General features: G+C 39.8%; 1 protein-coding gene and 1 pseudogene across 1 annotated transcript in view; both read left to right on the top strand.

The window, feature by feature from the left end:
* CTNNA3 (catenin (cadherin-associated protein), alpha 3) overlaps positions 1-21,932 on the top strand; it is a 2,453,748-nt gene that overhangs the window by 63,566 nt on the left and 2,368,250 nt on the right. The gene's annotated exons all lie outside the window — the stretch shown is intronic.
* LOC102854819 lies at positions 4,801-19,962 on the top strand (annotated as a pseudogene).

A 21,932-nucleotide genomic window follows, 5' to 3' on the forward strand; every position in this document is an offset into this window, starting at 1 on the left:
AGAGGAGTATCTGACAGACAGCAATTTGTGGAGCAGTTAAAGATAAATCCCTTATTGTGGGGGTAAGCGTTAAAGTGTTGACCCCACCCTTAGCCCAGTGCCATTACCCACTTACTTCCCAGCTCCACCCTCCACCAGGATAACCCTTCTCATCTACCAAGTCCCTTCAGAAAATATCTTCCATTGTTACTCTATAAACTTCCAAAAGTTTATAGAGTATATTAGTTTTCCATTTAGTAATTTATACATTCTCTTTCATGCCATGTGTCTTTCAATGTAACAAGACTCCTTCCACTTCTTCCCTAGGTTCCCTGTTTCCATTTGCTCATCTATCCTGTCTTTGATTTTAGGAAAACATTGCTCTTTCTTTTGTTTTTTGATGGCTGATTGTTCTAAAGGGAATGCTTTTAATGACTCCATTCAATTTTATGGTACTAGGACATTAACATTGACTACAAGATAATTTCTTAGAGTGGCTTTGGTCCAGGTTTGTAGGATATTTAATGTCTTTCATACCAGTAAGTCTGGTATTTTTTATGGTTTTAAATTTTGTTGTACGTTTTCCTCCTACTCTGTCCAAGACCTTCTATTGTGATTCCAACTTGAGTGTTAGTAGGGGTAGCTGGGCACTATCTGGTTCTTTTGATTTCAGGCTAACAGAGATTGTGGTTAGTCATTTGCATGGATTATGTCCTTGAGTTATTTATTTTACTTTTATTCTTGATGGAAATAGACCAATTTTTCTTAGGTGGCTGCTTCAAGGAGTCTTCTAAACCCTGCTTGAACATGGAAGTTCCCTATCTATATACTATTCTAGCAGTTTTTGAATGATCTTCAGTAATATTTTTGCTTACATATGATATTAGTGATATTGTTTGGTAGTTTCCACATTCAGTTGGATCACCTTTCTCGGGAATGGGAACAAATATGGACCTCTTCCAATCCGTAGCTAATGTCAAATGGATCCTGGCTGAAAGCAGAGAGTACCAGAAGGATGTCTATTTGTGCTTTGCATATATGTGACTATGCAAAAGTGTTTGACTGTGTGGATCATAACAAGCTGTGGCTGAAGTTGAGAAGAATGGAAGTCTCAGAACACTTAATTGTGCTTATGTGAAACCTGTACCTGGACCAGGAAGCTGTTGCTCAAAAAGAGAGGAGAACACTGCATGGTTTAAAGCTCAGAAGGGAGTTTGTCAGCGTTGTATTCTCTTTCAATACCTATTTAGTCTGTATGCTGAGAAAATTAAGCGAGAAGCTGGAAATGTGGCATCAGGATCAGAGGGAGGCTTCTCAATAACCTGCATTGTGCAGATGACACAAACTTGCTTGCTGAAAATGAGGAGAACTTGAGGCACTTGTTGAAGAAGATCAAGGAATGTAGCCCTCAATTTTGGTTGCATCTCAATATCAAGAAGAAAAATTCTTACCACTGGACAGGTAGGCAACATCATTGTGAATGCAGAAGAGATTGAAACGATCAACAGCTTCATCTTACTTGGATCCACAATTAACACCCTTAGTCAGGAAACCAGGAGATGTCATTGAGAAAGTCTGCAGTTATGGAGCTCTCCAAATTACTAAGGAGTAATGATGTTAGTCTGAGGAGTAAGATGTGTCTGATTCAGACCATGGTCTTTTTGATCACTTTCTACGCATCTGAGAGCTAAACAACAAATAGGGATGATAGAAGAAGAATTTATACCTTTGAGCTGGAGAAGAGCACTGAACATTTCATGGACTGTCAAAAGAACAAATAAATATGTCTTGTAGAGGGTGCAGCCAGAGTGTTCTTGGGAGGCAAGGGTGACAAAGTTTTGCCTCACATGCTTTGGGTATTGACACTAGAAGCTGTTATTCCTTGGAAAGGGACATGATCCTTGATAAGGTGGAGGGTCGGAAAAGGAGAGAATGACCCTCAACCAGGTGGATTGACATAGTGACTGCTGCAATGGGCTCTAGTGTGTCAGGAAGTGTAAAGATGGCACACAATAGGACAGGGTTCAGATCTTTTGTTCATAGGGCCACTGTGAGTCATACTCGACTTGATGACATCTAACAATAAACGCCAACAGATGGCTGCTTACAAGCCATTGAGGCATTAGTCACCACTCCAGCTTTATTTCTGCCACCAAGTCTGTATTTTCTAACTACCAAACCTTCTTCCTTGTTTCCAACTTTTGCATTCCCATCACCAATTATTACTAATGCATCCTTATTGCATGTTTAATCTATCAAAAACTATAAAAGTTGGTAGAAATTCTCAACTTCTTCATCTTTGGCTTTAATGGCTGATGTATATAAATTTGAACAATAGTTGTATTTACTTGTCTTTCTTGTGTGCATATAAATATTATCCTATCACTCACAGCATTATACTTCAGAATAGGTCTTGAAATATTCTACTTGATGATTAATACAGCACCAGCAGCCAGGAAATAAAAAAACGTGTTGCGATGGGAAAGGTTGCGGTTAGGGACCTCTCTAAAGTACTCAAGAACAACAGTGTCTCTCTGGAGACTAAGGTCCGTCTGATACAGGCCATGGTTTTTGCAATCACTTGTTATGCATCAGAGAGTTGGACAATGACTAGGGAGGATAGAAGGAGAATTGACGCCTTTGAGCCGTGGTGCTGGAGAAGAGTATTGAATGTACCCTGGACTGCCAAGAAAACAAACAGATCCATCCTAGAGAGGGTTAAACCAGGCTACTCCTTGGAGGCAAGGATTCTGGGGCTTCGTCTGACATACTTTGGACATGTTGTAAGGAGGGACAGGTCCTTGGAGAGGGACATCATGCTTGATAGGGTGGAGGGACAGAGCAGGAGGGGAAGACCCTCTATGAGGTGGATTGATTCAGTGACTGGGGAAATCGGGATGGGTGTGTCAGAGGCAATGCGATTGGTGCAGGATAGAGCAGAGTTTAGGGCTGTTGTACATAGGGTCGCTATGAGTCGTAAACGACTCGACGGCACAAAACAACAACAACAACAACAACAACAACAACAACAACAACAACAACAGTTCTTCCTTAATTTGTAATTTTTAGCATAATATATCATCTGTCTGATTCAGAGGGGTCAATACCAGTTCATCCCAGTTCACTAATACTTAAAATGTTGATCTTTATGCATTCCATCTAATTTTTGACAATTTCTATTATTTAGATTCATACTTATACTTTTCATCTTCCAATTAGTAATGGATATTTGCAACTACTCATTTTTTGGTGTCTTCTGATCTGATGGGCTGTACTTCTAGTACTATATCTAACAGGTATTCATTCTCTCTGTTATTCCTAGAACTTTTGTAGGCATTTAATTTTAGAAATGGATAACCTATCCTACTCAATCGTTTTTAGTCTGGAAGAACCCCGGAAACCTGTCCACTGTGTGTGACCCTCTTGGTGTTTAAAATACCTCCCAGTCACTGCAATCTGCAAGTCATGTGCAGCAAACTGACAGACAGTTGCTATTCCTGTAAGAGCAAAGTATAAATAAACAAGTATATGTTGTTGTTATGTGCAGTTGAGTCATCAGTGACTCATAGTGACCCTATGAACAACAACCCTAAACCCTGTTCTATCCTGTGTCAATCTTACTGTCTCTGATAAACCTACCCCAATTCACCCAGTCACTGAATCAATCCATCTCATTGAAAGCCTTCCTTTTGATGCTGTCTCTCCCCTCTCCCAAGCATTACGCCCTTCTCCAAGGACTGATCCTGCCTTGCAACATGTCTGAAGTTTGTCAGACAAAACTCCAGAAGTCTTTCCTCCAAGGAGCAGTCTGAATTAACCCTCTCCAGGATGAACTTGTTTGTTCTCTTAAAAGTCCACAGAATATTCAATACTCTTCTCCAGCACCACAGCTCTAAGGCATCAATTCTCCTTCTATCAGCCCTAGTGATTGTCCAGCTTTCTGATGCCGAGCAAATAATTGCATTACCATTTATGCATCATAGTAGTTTTCCACATCTTTCTTTTGGTCACTTGATGGAGCAGTGTCCTGCTTACTTAGGCGATTTGATATTGTCTTTTGTTTCTGAGTCATTATTATTATTATTTATTGAAATAGTACGTTTGCTTTTTGTGTTCTAATTTTCTTATATATTTTGTTTTGATGTATTCAGGTAGGTGGGGTGGATATGCTACTCTGGTTGCTTGTCTGGCTGCACTGGTAACATTCACCAGCTGTCACTTGGTGGGTGGGATAGTGGCTTAGTGTGTGAATGTAGTCTCTATTCACTGGCTGAATGAGGGTGGCTGAGGCCAGAATCAGTAGGTGTTGACCTCTGCCTGTCATTGATCTAAGGGCACAAGTGAAGACATTGCTAAATGTTGAGTGAGTGGAGTAGAGATCATGACCTCTGTAACTGGCTAGTGGGGGCTTGAGCATTGCCATTTGCCAGATGAGGGAGTTAGTGAAAAGTAGATGATTCGTGATTTTGCTGCTGCTGGTGGATTGTGCTGTTCCACTATTCAGTGGAGGGCAGAGTGGTGGATTGGTTTGTGTGAGGTCAAATGCTTGGTCAAATGCAGCTTCTTGCTGGGTAGGGGGCTTCGGAGAGATAAGCAATGGGTAAGAGAAAATGGAAGGGAGTAGACATGGGTTTCACTGCTGTTACCTTTCACAGGTCAGAGAAGGAAGGAGCTGTTTAGCTGGGTTGACCAACGAGAGAGGTGGGTGAATGATCTGTGTTACTTGACCAGGGTAGTAGGTGGGAGATACTAGTGCTTGATAATATGGCAGAGCCTTCTGCTGATGCTCAGTTGGATTGATGCATGGGAGATGTGCCACACATGGTCGTTACTGTGCTGAAGGAGACTGCGATCACTTGCCTGGGTCAGTGGGTGGTGGTGATGGTGGGTTTGGATATGCCGTCAGTGCTGTGCCTAGGTGACCTGATGCCACTTGAGAAGGTTGTTAGGGGCAGCGGTGATGATTGGTGTGTGGGAGGATGACATTGAGTAAAGGAGCAAGAAGGGTTTGTACCTTGGTCTGCTGTGTTTCGAGTGTGGGAGTAGGGAAAGTGAAGGATATACTCTCTTGGTCACTGGGAAAGAACTTCTGGGTTCATCCAATTGGCTATGGACAACAAATGGGACCTTATTTCCTTCCAGGGATGACTACACAGTTGCTCTAGGCCAAGTAGGAATCTCGTGATGTTGCCTTTCATGCTTCTGATAGCTTGCTGCATCTTTATCTCAAGATTACCATGCTTTGGTGGAGCAGTGTACAAAGTGTCTCTACTATGGCTATTCTCATTTACAGTTTTCACTAATTTTCTTCTTCCAATCAGTGTTAAATCTGGTTTATTTATGCTTTAATTTGATACTCAGGATTCCAGGATTGTATTCTGTATATTTTTCATTTAGCTTCTCAGGTCTTTATTGTAGTGGGAGGGTATGATGTGTTTCACTAAATTGTGATTCTGGCTATACGTCTCTGTGTCTTTTTAGTGGATTTGAGGGATGCCAAACCAGTGGCAATGTATTAAGAATTCTGGGGTAACCACCTGCATCAATACTCTACTTATGTCCAGTAGTCTTTCCAAAGCCTCGGTATGCCTTTTAATAGGAGCTTTAGAAAACTGTTGTTGTTGTAATGTGCCGTTGAGTCGTTTGCGACTCATAGCGACCCTATGTACAACAGCCGTAAACCGTGCTCTATCCTGTGCCAATCTCATTGCCTCTGACACACCCATCCTGAGTACCCCAGTCACTGAATCAATCCACCTCATAGAGGGGCTTCCCCTCCTGCGCTGTCCCTCCACTCTACCCAGCATGATGTCCCTCTCTAAAGACCTGTCTCTCCTTACAACATGTCCAAAGTATGTCAGACGAAGCCCCAGAATCCTTGCCTCCAAGGAGCAGCCTGGTTTAACCCTCTCTACGATGAATCTGTTTGTTTTCTTGGCAGTCCATGGTACATTCAATACTCTTCTCCAGCACCACAGCTCAAAGGCGTCAATTCTCCTTCTATCCTCCCTAGTCATTGTCCAACTCTCTGATGCATAACAAGTGATTGCAAAAACCATGGCCTGTATCAGACGGACCTTAGTCTCCAGAGAGACACTGTTGCTCTTCAGTATTTTGGAGAGGTCCCTAACCGCAGACTTTCCCATCGCAATACGTTCTTTTATTTCCTGGCTACTGGAAAACTAGTATGTCTTAAATAGTCTTCCATATTACTCAGCTCTTCCTTACTGAAAGTGGTTAACTGAAAAGCATATCAATTTAAATGCTTACCAGGTTACAAGAGACTTTACAATCTTGCATAGCTATGGCATTCTTGGTTTTGGTGATATCCAGCTGTAGTTGTTGAGTACTGTTGAGTTAGAACCAACTTAGAGCTGAACTCTCAGCAGGTTTTCAGAGGCTGTTAATCTCATGGAAAGAGATTGCCCTTCTTTGCCATTTAAACCATATACCTTTGAGTTGGTAGTGCCACTATCTTACTTGGAGCTCTGGAAGCCTAGTGGTAAGAAGCTGCACTATAACCCCAAAGTATGTGATTCGAATCCATCAGCTGTTCTGTAGAAAAAAGATGGGCAATCTCTTTTCATGCAATTTATTGCCTCTGAAAACTCACTGGAGGGTCAGCTAAGAGTCTGTTTTAACTAACTGGTGCATAACAAGAAGTCACCAGAGCTAAATGGTATTGAGGAAAGAGATTAACAGTGCATCAGTGTGAAGTGTGGTATATCACCCTTGAAGAAGCTTTTTAAAAAAACAAACTTGAATACATAGAAGACCATAGGGGGCTGGATCTTGGTTTTGGAGTCTGGGGATATCTGGACATGGTCATGTGTTAGGGAAAAGCAGTAGTAACTCTGGAGGAAAGTAGCTTTGAAAAAGGCTGTGAGATTTGGCAACAACTCAGGATTACAGCCTCACCCTTAACTTCATCTCAATCCTCTTTATTTGACTGTTATTTTTTCCACAGCATTTGCTGGCTTCAAGCAGTTCCTGGGTAGTTGAAATGTTAATACACCCAGTCATTTACCGAAAGGCATCTCAGAAGAAAAGCCCATTTCTGAAAAAATCAATGACTGAAAACCCCATTGATAACTCTGGTGCCTGTGCTACAATCCCAAACGTGTGCAATTCGAATCCATCAACTACTCTGTGGGAGGATAGGCAGTCTCCTCCTGTGTGGCTTACTGTCTCTGAAAATCCATGGGAAGGTCAGTTATGAGTCATTTCTGACTCTATGACACACACCATCACCACCAACCAGCTGCTATGTGGAAGAAAGGAAGAAGGAAGCTTAACAATCAGAGAAGAATTGCATTAAACGTGTAGATTGCTTTTGGTAGGATTGTAATTTTTACCATATTGAGTCTTCCTATCCATGAACAGGGCACATTTTTCCATTTCTTTAGGTCTTTTACTGTGTCTTTCAGAAATGCTCTGTGGTTTTCTTTGTATAGGTCTTTTGCATATCTAGTTAGGTTCACTCCCAAGTATCTCAATTTGTGGTTGGCTATTGTAAATGGTATTGCTTTCTTTATTTCCATCTCTGAGTTATCTTTGTTACTGAAGAGGAATCCTATTGATTTTTGGATATTGATCTTATATCCTGCCACTCTACTAAACTGGCTTCTTAACTCTAACATTTTTTTTTTTTATTTTGGTGTTGAGTCTTTGAGGTTTTCTGTGCATCATCTGCATACAGCGACAGGTTAACCATTTCTTTGCCAATCTGGATGCCTCTTACTTCCTTTTCTTGTGCTTGTCTAGCAATCACTTCCAATACAATATTGAAAAGAAGTGGTGACAGTGAGCATCCTGAAAGGGAAATTATCAAATTTATTTGGAGAGACAAGAGACCTCGAATAAACACTTCTGAGAAACAAAAATGAGGTTGGAGACATAGCACTCCATGACCTCAAAACCTACTACACAGCAGCGGTAACCAAAACAGCATGGTACTGGTACAATGACAGGCAAACAGACCAATGGAACAGAATTGAGAACCCAGAAATAGACCCAGCTATTTATGGCCAACTGATATTTGACAAGGAAATCAAAGCTATCAATGGGGGAAATGATAACCTCTTCAACAAATGGTGCTGGCAAAATTTGACTTCCACTTGCAGAAATCTGAAACAGGATACATATCTCACACCAAACACAAAAGTCAACTCAAGGTCAATTAGAGACCTGGGAGTAAAGCCCCAAACCATAACGTTCAAAAGAGAAAAACTGGGGTCAAGCTTAGAAGCGCTAGTCCAAAGTATAAAGAGACTGCCAAATATAACCAGAAATGCACAATCCAAAGAGGATAAAATTGATGTATGGGACCTTCTAAAGATTAAATATCTGTGTACATCAGAAACTTTTCCAACAGGGTGAAAGGAACACCTACAGACTGGGAACCAAGGTTTGGTAATACTATCTTAGACAAGAGTCTTATAACAAAAGTTTATAGCGTACTCCTGGGACTCCACAAGAAAAAGACTGATTACCCAACTACAAAATGGGCAAAAGACATGGAAAGAATTTTCATAGAGGAAGGTATTTGAATGGCAAACAGACACATGAAGAAATGCTCCAAGTCACTGGCAATAAGAGAGATGCAAATCAAAACCACAATGAGGTACCATCTCACTCCAGTAACAGTGGCAACGTTTAACAGGGCAGCAAGTAATAAATGTTAGAGAGGATGTGGTGAGAAAGAACACTTATACGTTATTGGTGGGATTGTAAAATGGTGCAACGATCCTGGAAGGCAGTTTGGTGCTTCCTCAAAAAGCTGCACATAGAAATTCCATATGACCCAACTATTCCACTACTTGGAATACACCCTGAGAATATGAGAACTGAGTCACAAACTGAGATTTGTACACCAATGTTCATAGCAGCATTATTCACCATTGCAAGAACATGGAAACAGACCAAATGTCCAAACATGAAAGAATGGATTGAGAAATTATGGTACATTCACACTATAGAATACTATGCAGGATGCAGGAGCAATAACTTTGTAAATTATTACCTAACTTGGGAGGGATTAGAGAGCATTATGATGAGTGAACTAACTCAGTCCCACAAGGATAAATATTGTATAAAACCGTTATTGTAGAATGAGTATAAGGATCCAGGAGGGATGGGAGAGGCTGGTAGCCCAGGGATGTGGATTTTCAGGGGGAAGGAGGGATTAATTATTAGGTTGTACAATTTTATGGGGAAGGGGGAAAATTGAAAGAATTTGTATTTGAGTTCTGTAAATAAACGAGTAGAGGAAAAAAAAAAATCCAGCGAAGGAGCTAGACTGCAAGACTAATTGGAATTAGAAGAACAGATAAGGCCAGTTGCCACAACTGAGTATTCTAACTAGGAACACAACAGATGAATCCTGATAAAAAAGGGCAAAGAGTAAGTGCTACAAAAAAAGAATGTATATGAAAGACTGCACAAAACCTCAACTATAAAAAGTAAAAGATGTCATTCTTTAAAGTTATTCAATAACTTTAATTTCTTGAAAAACTCAGACATACTGGACCCACTGAGGCTGGAACAATTCCCAAGATGATGATCTTGGTCTACTCTTTAAAACCTTAAACTGAAATTATCTCCTGAAATTACCACTAAACGAAGCTCTGCCCAAATGGTAAAGATTGTCACTGCTGAGTACTGTGTTTAGAGAAAAACCATTATCTATATGAGATCAAAACATTAACCGCTATATTAAAACAAGCAAGAGAGCTAAGGGACAAGAGAGTAAGTGAGAGTAAGTAAGGAAGTGAAACAACTAGAACAGAAATGACAGGAATGTTGATATAACATAAAAAAATATAACCAATATCACTGATCAGTATGTCTAGAAACTATAAATGGGAGTGGGCTTTATTATATATATTTATACTCAAAATAAAATTTTTAAAAATCCCAGACAAATGAGCTTTTTAAAAATGAAAAATTTTGAACAATTACAAAATTTACCAAAATAACAAAATTATAACCATCTGCATCAGTGCTTCTCCATTTTACCTACACAGCAGCTTGGGGAGCTTATAAACACCTTTAGTCCTCATAGATCACTCTCCATTAGATTATAAACATCCTGATTCCAAGGACACAACTAATGACAAATGAATCAGAATATCCAGGAGTAGTTAAAAGTATTTTTTAAAAAATATTTTAATTGGTTTTCATGTAATAATTTCTTTACATTATGTTTTATTCATATACATTGTGTTTTATACAATCTTTCATTTACATTGTTTCATATAATCATTCATATACATTCTATTTTATATTATTTTTAATTGATTTGCTTACAAAGTTTATATACATGTGTTTCACATTATTCTTCCTTCACATTGTTTCATGCAATCATTCTCATACATTATGTTTTATAAAATCAGTCACCATTGGACCTTGCCCATCAATACCCTGTCTTTTTGCCCAGATTCTTTCAATTTGCTTACCCCCTCCCCAAACTGAAGACCTGTCATTTCACCCCTCCCTATCCTCACCTTTTTATTTTCGCCTCCCTTCCCTGAGTTCCCATATATGCTTTACTAGTTATTCTTCTGTTTTTACAGTAATGGTCTTCTACAGTATTTGTACTTATGAGACTGAGTTAGATCACTCACAAAATGCTCCCCAGCCTCTCCCAAGTTATGTAGTACTTTTCAAAATCATTGCTCCTGAGTGCTGCATGATATTCCATTGTGTGGACATACCACAATTTCTCAATCTACGCTTTTGTGGTTGGACATTTGGGCTGTTTCCATGTTCTTCTGATAGCAAATAATGCTGCTATGAACATTGGTGTACAAATCTCCATTTGTGTCTCAGTTCTAACTTCCTTGGGGTATATTCCTTGTAGAGGAATAGCTGAGTCATATGGAGTTTCTATGTTCAACTTTTTGAGAGAATGCCAAACTCTCTTCCAGAGTGGTTGTACCATTTTATAATCCCTTCAGAAGTGTGTGAGTTCCCACCTCTCCACATCCTCTCCAACATTTATTGCTTGCTGCCCTACCTAACTTTGCCACTTCTATTGGTGTGATATGGTATCGCATTGTGGTTTTGGTTTGAATCTCTCTTCTTGTCAGTGATTTTGGACATTTCTTCATTTGTCTGTTGGCCACCCAAATGTTGTCCTCTGTGAAAAACCTCCCCCCCCCTTTTTGTAGTTGGGTTTCTGAAGGCCCAGGAGTATTCTGTAAACTTTTGTTATGAAACCCTTGTCCAAAATGGTATTTCCAAATGTTTGTTTCCAGTTGGTAAACTTTCTTTTCACCCCATTGGAAAATGTTTTTGAAAAGCATAGTGATTTAAGCTTCCCAGGTGATTCTATTGTACAGTCACAGAGAAAGAAATTTGCTGGTGAAAATATGGTCCGTGGACCAAGGGAAGTTTCTTACCAGGGAACTTCTTAAAAACACTGACTCTCAAGCCTTATCCTAGACCTACTGAAAAAGAAATATCTATCATTTAATAAGATCCCAGATGATTTATAACACCTCACTATTTGAGTAGCAATGGTGAAGGAGACTGAAATTGAAAGCTTTCAAGTTGCAAGCTTGTTTAGTCAAGGTTGAAATCATGGCCCTCTACCCTGAGCTAACTATGAGTGCTTTTATGCTGAGTCAGTAGGATTTTCTGAGCTTTAGTATTAATATACTTACTCTACAAATGGGTCTTTGAAGGAGTTGGTCAGAATTGACCGTCCTGTTTGCTTCACCTGTTTGTTTCCTTTAAAGACTACCTGACTCTCCCACACACTTCAAGCCTGTTACAATGAATCACTCTGATGCCGTGTGATTCTGTGCCAAGGGTTTCTATGTCAGAAATAGTTTTGGGGTGCTAGGAGGAATATTTGAAGAAATCATAAGATCTCCCAGAGGTAATTCTTTCTTTTTGAATCTTTCAAGCCAGGAGCCAATTTATTATCATCTACATACAATTTTATCTCTGAGAAAGTTACTTACCCTCCTTAGAGTTGAATTTAGATGTGTATATTGTTTGTACCACAGTACTGGATGCTGTACAAATTAAGACTTAACAAATGTAGTTTGTGATTTCAAAAGTGTTTTTCCCCCCTTTTCTTTTAGGAAACAATTTGCAATTCTCAGCTCTGATATGCAAAATTATATTTCTTCAACTTAGATATATTTTTTCTACTTTCTCCATCTCACATTTTTAACAATTCTCAAAATAGGATACATTTTACAAAAGATAGGATCATTTAATGTAGCTTCCCTTTTTTGATGCTTGTAGAGCATCATAAATTTAGCCACAGCACATTTTAGCTTCTTTATTTCTCATAAGTAATTTGATCTTTCTCATAAGCTCTCATCCACTGGGGACTGGGGTAAATGCTTTATATTTTATCCAATAAGACTGGTAAATTTGTCTGATTCAACAGTCTAAACAGTCCCTTTGGTAAATGCTCAGTCTCTAAGTAAAATGTGCAAGAAGCAGTGGTTGTGATGAGAGTTTTACTTATGTGATTTTGTTGTTGGGGAAGATGGAATCTTTGGATCCACGACCCTTAGACCTTTACTGATGGTTGATGTATAGTGGCTGGTATGGGCGTCTCCCCGGACTGGTAGCATTTGAGGGATGTTCAGTCCCATTCATGACCATCCTGTTGCACCTCCAAGCATTTCCTGATGTAGCCAATAGGTGATATAATTTGTAGACTGCTATTAGTTTGTTTAGTCCACAATGCCTTAGCCTTATCTTGGCTCTTAATGGCAGTTCAGATCTCCTCAGTCCTAGCCACATCCTCTATGTAGTGTCTGGCATCATCAGCCAGCTCCACAACCCTGCTGCAGGATTGCCTTGCTTATCACCATGATGGACTCCAGGTAGACCCATTAGTCTTCACATGACTTCCTTGGAATTGCTCTTAAGGGTTATCCAGGACCATTTGGGTTTTATTTATGCCTCATATGTATCAAGAGTGGCTTTTCTTTCTCATTGCTATCAAGGTGGAACTGATTCATAGCTCATCCTCCATTAATTTTGAGCAAAATTACACAGATTACCAATCTTCTGAAGATTACAATTCTTCTCAACTGCTGGTGGATTTGAACCACCAGAGAGGCCTGGTTTTTTGATTAGCAGCACACCCCCTTAGGAATGAACTATGCCACTGGAGCTCCTCAATAGCTATCGTTCTCTGATATTCATATTCTCTCTCTCTCTCTCTCTCTCTCTCTCTCTCTCTCTCTCTCTCTCTCTCTCTCTTTCTCTCTCTCTCATTGCTGGTGAGGCAGGATCAACTCATAGCTGAGTCTCCAGTGGGTTTCTGAGAGGGAATTGCCCATTGCTTTTCCATAGAGTTGTTAGATGGCATAAAGACAAGTATGACTCATAGTGACCCTATGAACAACAGATCTAAACCCTGTCCTATCCTATGCCATCCTCATAATTTCTAACATACCTGAGCCCATTGCTGCAGTAACTGTGTCATTCTATCTGATTGATAGTCTTCTTCTCTTTCACTGACCCTCTGCCTTTCCAAGCATGATATCCATCCCTTTCCTAGGAATATTGTGTGCCATCAGATTGGAGTAGACCCCTAGCTGACTGACTTGCAGGTTTGCCCATCTTCTTCCTGCAGAGCAGCTAGTAGATTCAAACTGCGTGCTTTTAGACGGCAGCACAGCTTCTTACCACTAGACCACCAGAGCTAGCCTCTCTTACTTAAACTGCCAGAGAAGTGTAACTTTGAGTTAATAGGACAAGTCCCTTTTGATTGTGACCACCAGAACTTCCTCAGAAATGACTAGTTATGTACCATCAAATCAGAACCCTAACACTTTAGTGGGTTTTCAGAGACTTCAAATTGCATAGAGGAGATTGTCCTTCTCTCTCCTGTCGGGTAGCTAGTGGATTTGAACTGTGTGCCTTTGGGCTGACAGTGGACCTCCTTACCACGAAGCCACCAACAATGGGTTAGTCACACTGGCTGTTCCTGTACATGCATACTTAGACTTTGATGCCAAGTTAGCTGTGATAGCCGCAAAGTGTGTGCAGGACATTTAATGAGATTGTCTCCTTCCAGTATCTGAAAGGTAAAGTGTGACTGAAGCCCTTCTGCTTTCAATTTTGCTCACACAGCTCGCTAATGTCAATGAAGCTGAGAAAGAAGAAATAAGGACATGTATCTTACCACCACCTTCTCCCTCTTAGCTCTTCCTTCTTCCCAAATCTGTTTGATTTAGATGAGAGCTTTCCTTTTTCTCATTTCTGCCTAACCAGGTTTATTAGAGAATTCAAGTTCATTTTGTATTCAAAACCATTAGAAAATTATTTCTTCTCTTTCTAGTACCTGGTTTTCACAATTATCTTCTTCATTAAGACCTCAAAAAAGTTAGCTTTGAAATTCAAAGATAATGTATGGTCTCTTTTGTCTGTGTCATCTCCGTTTCTAGCAATAGACCTCACAACTTAGCCTTGAATAAGGAAGGTTCCAGATCGCCACTATCATCCAGGCTTAGTTTATTAAAAAAGGTGGTTACACATTGCCGCACACTTTTAAAATTGATAACTGTGCTTAGAAACACATTTGCTCTCATTTGCAGCAACGTGTTAAATTGATGGTTACATGTTTTACACTGGTGTTTCTTTTGGAATTTAGAGACTACCTTGAGCTTTCAAAGAAAGAACCTTAGAACCTGAAAGATCAAGCACTGACCAATGAGATTTAAGATATATGAGTATATCTACTTTTTAAAAATAAATGAGACAAAATTACTTTGTTGATTTACAGACAATTTGGACAAATGATATGGAGACAACCTAGACAGTTTTAAACCGAGGATCAGCAATGAATTTGTTGATGGGCTGTATGAAAATCACTTTTATTTTGCTGAAAAGTCTTGACCATAGAAACTTCTGGATCACTCTTCAGGTCTTGTGTGGTCCTTCTCAATATTTGTTCAATATTTTATTCATAAGATAACGAGGAGAAGGTAATTATTTGTGGTTTTTATTGAATATATGCAATAAAATGGAGTTTTTGTGTTAGAAAAGAAGTAAATTTTAGAGTGGAGGGTAAATGGAAGAAAGGAAAGTGGCAACTCACAGTGAGAATGAAATGTGGATAAATGTATGAATTTATGAATTTATGTTAGCAAGGTACATTGGCATGATTGGTTCAGTTTTATAGTTGATAGGGCAATAAGTAATTATTAAACAAAGCTTGAAAACAGAATTAAGGGTCTTACCTCTGTTCTAGCATTAACCACTGTTGAAAGTAAAGTGCTGGTCTGAATGGATAAGAGGATCATGTGGAAATGCTTAAACTACTAACAGTGAGGTTAACTCATTCTTTACTTTTGGACCAGCTTTTGTTTGATTGGACTTTTCACTTATTGCTGTTTCCCTCAAAGAGCCAATAAGTTATTGTAAAAAAGTCATCATTTTTTCTTTTTGTTGCTCAGCACTTCTTTGAGTTAGTATATTGCTCTACACTATTAACTGTTGATTTACCAGAGTGATTAGTCCTTGATTTTAAGTATAAATAGCAGCTTAACGTGATTTCCTCTCATTTTGCTTAACGATGTTTCTTGATTGCTTTTTTCCTCATTTAAAAAACAAAACAAATATTTGTAGAGATGGAGACTGCATAATTAGTATGAAAGCTTTTTAAAACTGAAGCCTGAATTTTTCTCTCAATTGTTGCTCTGTATAAAATAGGTATCTTTTTTCCTGTCAAATTTTTTTGCTTTGCATGCAGTCATTCATATCTATTATGTTCCATATATGCATATTATGTTTTATACAATCTTTCATTTGCATTGAGTTCTAATCACGTAAATTGTGTTTTAAAGAATAATTCTTTGCGCTGCAATCCTGAAGGTACATGGTTCGAAACCACCAGATGCTCTGTGTAGAAAGAAGGGCAATCTCCTCCTGTATCAGTTGGGTCTGATTCAATGGTACACAACAAGAAAAATAACAAAAATAAAGCCTGAACAAACAAATCACACACCAAAACCAAAACCAGGAATAATTCATATATGTATTATATTTTATATAATTAATTACCCTTGTTCTATGCCTGTTATTCCTCTGCCTTTTAAAGTTATCTTTTAAAAGTAATAGTTATATATGAGATGGGAAAAGCAGAATACTTTATAGCTAATGATTGCGTTTCTTGAGAAATACTACCTCTATTGGGGTGCCTCAAACTTAGTTTTGTGGCTTTATCTTCAAGAGATTTCATCCAGTTTCCAGAGCTTAATAAATTATTTTTCTAAGTATCTTTGAAGTTCTAGTAATACCAAAACTACAGTGTATGAACAATTAAAATGGACATTTAAACTGTAAAAAACATATATTTACCTTTGATTTCTTTCCTCAACTTTGGAATTGTATATCAACTTCCAATTCTGCAACTCTAATTCACAAATTTAACATGCTTAAAGTTCAATTCTTGATATCCCTCCCTCCCATGATTCTTCACCTTCCTTATCTAAATAAGTGTTAAAAGTACATTTACCCAGATGCTCTGGCCATAAACCATAGAACATGTCTTGATTCCTCTATTTTTTTTCTTAACCCATTCAGTTCTTTATCAAGTACTACCAATTCACATCAGAATTCTGCTACTTCTGAATACCTTTGCCCCTGCCCTTGGACCAAGCCAGTACACTATTCACTTGGACAACTGCAGCATCCTTTTATCTGCTTTCCTTGATATTACTCATCCCCCAGTTACACTCACTCCCTAGTCCTTTCATCCACAGGACAATCAGAATAATTCTTTTAAATTGTAGAGCACATGATATTACTTTCTTGTTCCAAATCTATCAGGAGGGTAGAACCAAGAGAGTTGGTGGTGAATTTTCTGTCCTGCGTGATGTTGTCTCTGGATGCCAGCTTGACCTCATTTCATTTTTTGTTTGTTTTTTTTACCTCATTTCTTGTGTGTGTGTACACCACCCCACATATCCTTACTCCCACCGCAATTCTGCTTCAGTAGAAACACTAACTTTCCTGATGTTCCTTCCCATGTTCTGACTTGACAGCCTTTGTGTTTGCTTTTTCATCTGATTGGAATATTTTTTCACAGATATTGAAATATTTTATTCCTCTGCTGCCTTGTAATTGTCTTTCCTAATCAGAGAAGTCTTCCCTGATATCCAGTTAAACCAGCCTTTCCCTTTCACTCTTTGGCCACTTACCCTGCTTCCTTCCTTCATAGCGTGTTCCACTATCTTATACTAAGTATTTCCTTATGTATTTATTTTCCGTTTCCCATCACTAGAACAAACTCCATTGTGCTATCCTCCTGACACAGTGTGCGGGCACCATCAATGTTTCTTGAATATATGGTGTAGAGTCTAAATTTATTTTGTCCTTGGATTTGGGTGATAAGTAGTTTGCTGGAAGCTGGATTGAGCTAATATTTTTTATTAGTCTAAGAATGTGGTTTGTTTCCTTGTGTTAAGATCTTATTTGATTCAGGGGTGATTATACATCTTGATTAGAATACTTAGCTTTGCTGCTTTCTGTGTTTAACTGGAGAACTCATTGTACTGTTATGCCATCTGCATGTGGCACAGAAGGCACAGAAGGTAGTGTTGGAGAAGGCTTGACATGTAGTTTAGCAAAAACAATAAGTCATTATAGCAGTGGTTTTTAATCTAACAAGCAGGACTTTGAATAATTCTGAACCTTTTCAGTCATTGCTGATGGAATGAAACTGGAACGCACCTGAATTTTAAAGCTTAGATGAGCTGGAGCAGTAACAAAACCAGGAAAAATTATGGTTCAAAGCCCTGAAATAGTATAGCTGGAAAAAGTGTAGTGAGTCCTTTCAGGAACCTGATGCATGACATTGGATCATTGCCGGGATTGTGGAGAGCAACAGACATTCAAAGTAGCAGACACCATCGGCTCCCATCTTTGTGCTAGGTACCGCTCTTAGTGAGTGACTCAACTGGTCAAGAGGTGAATATGTTTCCCTTGCTTTCTGAGCATGATATTATGTTTATAAAAGGGCTTTAACTCATAAATTTTCATGTTCCAAGTATTGTTTTGGTTCACTCACATTTCAAAATTTTAGGTCTTACTGTCATTACCTCTTTGATCATGACTGAACTGGACTAAACTAATTTCAAGCCCTGAAGACAACTAGACAAACTGGCCCTAGATTTTGAAAAATGATGGTTTTATACTCTTGGTGTTATTTGCAACGAAGATTAAAACTCAAAAGTCAGCTCCTCCCAGCCGGTCTCAGTACGTGCACCTAACTGATCCTGCCTGCCCGTGCTCACACACACCTGGCAGTTCCAGAAGCCACAGCAATGGCATAGAGAGCGTGTCTCCAAACTCAACCTGTGTTACCTTTCAATTCAGACAAACAGCCCTTCAACCACTTCAACTTGACCCTCAACACCAACCATGGGCAGATTCTTCTGGATTACTTCAAGAACCTGGTGATACATGTTGTAGATGCTGGAGGATCTGACCAATTCCAGGGGCATGGAGGCTACCGTGGAGCAAAGTTCAGTGGTGAGAAGATCAGCTTTACTGAGGACTGAGCAGTGTTGCATGTGGCCCTGCAGAACTGGTTGGACACTTTCATTATAATTGACAGTAAGAACGTGATACCCGACGTGAACTGGATACTAGACAAGATGAAGTCTGTCTGCCAACATGTCTAAAGTGGTGACTGGAAGGGCTACACAGGTAAGCCCATTATGGACACCATCAGTATAGGTAGGGGGGCTCTGTCTTGGGATCACTCATGGAGACCAAAGCCCTCAAGTTGTACTCTTCAGGTAGTACTGAGTCTGGTTTGTCTCCCATATTGATGGAACTCACATTGCCAATACCCTGGCTTTACTGAACCCTGAGTCCTCCCTGTTCACTATTTCCTCCAAGACCTTTACCACCACCCAGGAAGGAGACCATCACCAATGCAAAAATGGCAGATGAGTGGTTCCTCACAATGGCAAAGGATCCTTCTGTAGTTGCGAAGCACTTTTTTGCCCTGACTACCAATATGACCAAAGTGAAGAGTTTGGAATGGACCCTCAAAACATATTTGATTCTGGGATTGGGTAGGATGTCTGTGGCCAGCCAACAAACTTTTAATTGCCTTGAACATAGGCTTTGACAACTTTGAGTAGCTGCTGTCAGAGGTGTACTGGGTGGACCAACACTTCCAGACTGTACCCTCTGGAGAAGAAAGCTCCTGTCCTGCTGGCTCTGCTGGGGATCCTGTACATCAACTGCTTTGGTCACAGAACTCAGGCTGTGCTGCCCTATGACCAGTATCTCTACTGCTTTGCTGTCTACTTCCAGAAGAGAGACATGAATCCAATGAGAAGTGTATTACCAGGTTTGGCTTCTGTGTGGACCACCAGATGGGTCCCATCTTTTAGGGAGATCCAGGGATCAATGGACAGCAAGCCTTCTACCAGTTTATCTGTCAAAGCACCAGGATGATGCTTTGTGAATTCCTCATCTTCATCCTGACCCAACACCCTATATATGGAAGGGGTTTCATCACAAGATATTTCTGGCCAACTTCTTAGCCTTTCCCTTGATGAAGAGGAAGATGACAGAAGAGGTCAGGAAGGAGCTCCAAGAAGGAAAGAGTCTGGAGCAATTCAAGGAGCTGCTGTCACACTAATCTGTGAAAGAAATTCCCCAACCAATTCCACTGTGTTCACCAAGCTGACACCATTCATTCTTGGGGCCTTGATCGCCATGTGGGAGCACAAGATCTTCCTTCTGGGAGTCATCTGGGACATTAACACCTTCTAACAGTAGGGAGTAGAGCTGGGCAAGGAGCTAGCTAAAAAAACTGAACCTGCACTTGAGGGCACCAATTTGGTGACCTCTCATGATTCTTCCATCAATAGGCTGATCAATGTCATCAACAATAACAGAAAGTTTGGTCCTTCTTGTCCTTACTGCCACAGTCACCATCACATGGCCTCACCCCACTCTGCTCAGAGCACCTTTGGATTGTAGTCTTAGACCAAAGTCTCTCAAAGGGAAGCTGTTCTAGATTCACCACAGTCTCTTTCTCAGTGCCCATCAGCCCCTCTGTGTTGCTATTTACTGGAATATTTCCTTGCAACTGTTTTTTTCACACCCATGACACACTGTACATGTCCTAGGTAGAAAAACAGAAGTACCATAAAGGAGAAAAACCAGAACCAAAAATCAATAATTGAAGTACTCTTTTTACTTATAGTTTGAAAATGAACCATTCTCTCTCTCTCTTTTGAGGGGAGTGGTAAGTAAAGGAATAAAAGGGTTAAATTGAAATATGTACTTTATGACAGTGACTTGCCTTACTTGCCTTTTGAGGCTTGGTTTTAGGTCAGTTCAAACTGATCAGGCCCCAGTAAACCACAAGAAGGAGGAATGAAACAAGTCAGTATTTGTAACTATTTTCTATGATACTAGACATGGGATGTGGTAGAATATTCTGTATTGAAGCATTCTTTTTGATAGAGATCACTTTATGCTGTTGCTGTGGAAGAAGGATGGGCAATCCCCCGTGTGATTAACTGCTTCTGGAAACCTGCTGGAGGGTCAGCTACGGGTCAGTTCTGGCTCAATGCTACACAACAACAACAACAACAACAACAACGACGGCAACAACAACAACAACAACAACATATACAATTGCTAGGGACAGGTTGGCCACTCCTGGCTGACAGCTCTCTGTAAAACTTGTACACCTGCTCTGGGAACTTTACTTCAACCTCTCACGATGTCTTATAATTGCCTTAAACTCTGCTGTCCATTAACATCAGGCTGTTGCCACTTCTCAGCCTTGATAAGGCATTGCTCTCTCTAGATTAACTTCCTGACAACATGGTATGGAGTGAAACCCACTTGATTCAGTTCCTGGAACATGCACAGAAACGCTATTGAGACTGAGAGCTGACCTTCCCAAGTAGGAAGTAATACTATCTACCAGTGAGAGGAATTGAACCTGAGGGCTTTGATACACCATATGGGTTTCATCTCATGATGAGTGATGTGTCATAACCCAGAATCCTCCACCCTCGATTCATCTTTAGGAGCTGCTTGCTTGTACAGCACTGGAAAGACTAGAGATATAAACTCCTTAAGTTTCAAAGATGGGAACAAACTGAGCCCCGTTACTTTTTAGTCACCTTCCTTCACTATCACATTTACACCTTGTACAAAAACCTAGCCCGTCCTGGCCTACTCACCTTAGCTATGTGGAGAGCCAAGGGATTGTGGCGGCTCTGCTGGCCTGCATCTGTCCTAATAAAGGTGTTTTTCCTTTCTAAGTTTAGCTCAAGCCTCCTTGTTGAATTCTTTTCTCTAGGGAAGGCAGGAATCTAGACTGTCATATATTGAAACACTAAAATGAAACTTGGTGTTTAAAAAAATATTTTTTTATACTGACTTATTTATAAAGTTTGAATACATTGTTTTTCACACCAGATCATTCCCATTTTCTTCACACTATCCAAACCTATGATTAACTGCCTCACCCCCTGCCCATCCTCACCCCTCTGCTTCCACTTGTTGCAGACCGAGGGTCCCAAAGAATGGAATAATTTTATAATAATAGTGAGACAAACAGCCAGGAATGAGATAGAACAGAGAGCATAAAACAGGGGGCCAGCAGTTCTCGACTGAAGACCCCAAGTCATGTTTCTCTGTGCATTTATTGATAATCTGGGGAAGCAAATAATAAAAGGACTTCCTTGTAAATGAAGCCGAATTTTTCTCTATTGTCAACCTAATGCTCTAGCTAAGGAAGCATTTCACAGGTAGTAACACTTACAGAGAGCTGCCAGAAGTCCAGGCTGGGTTTAGAAGGGGTCGTGGTACTAGGGATATTGTAGCCGATGTTAGATGGATCTTAGCTGAAAGAAGAGAATACCAGAAGAATGTCTATCTGTGTTTCATTGATTATGCAAAGGCATTTGACTGTGTGGATCATAACAAAC

This window comes from Elephantulus edwardii, unplaced genomic scaffold (genome assembly GCF_000299155.1).
Source record: "Elephantulus edwardii isolate Elephantulus edwardi_28Jun2011 unplaced genomic scaffold, EleEdw1.0 scaffold00074, whole genome shotgun sequence".
In the NCBI taxonomy this organism is placed as follows: domain Eukaryota; kingdom Metazoa; phylum Chordata; class Mammalia; order Macroscelidea; family Macroscelididae; genus Elephantulus; species Elephantulus edwardii.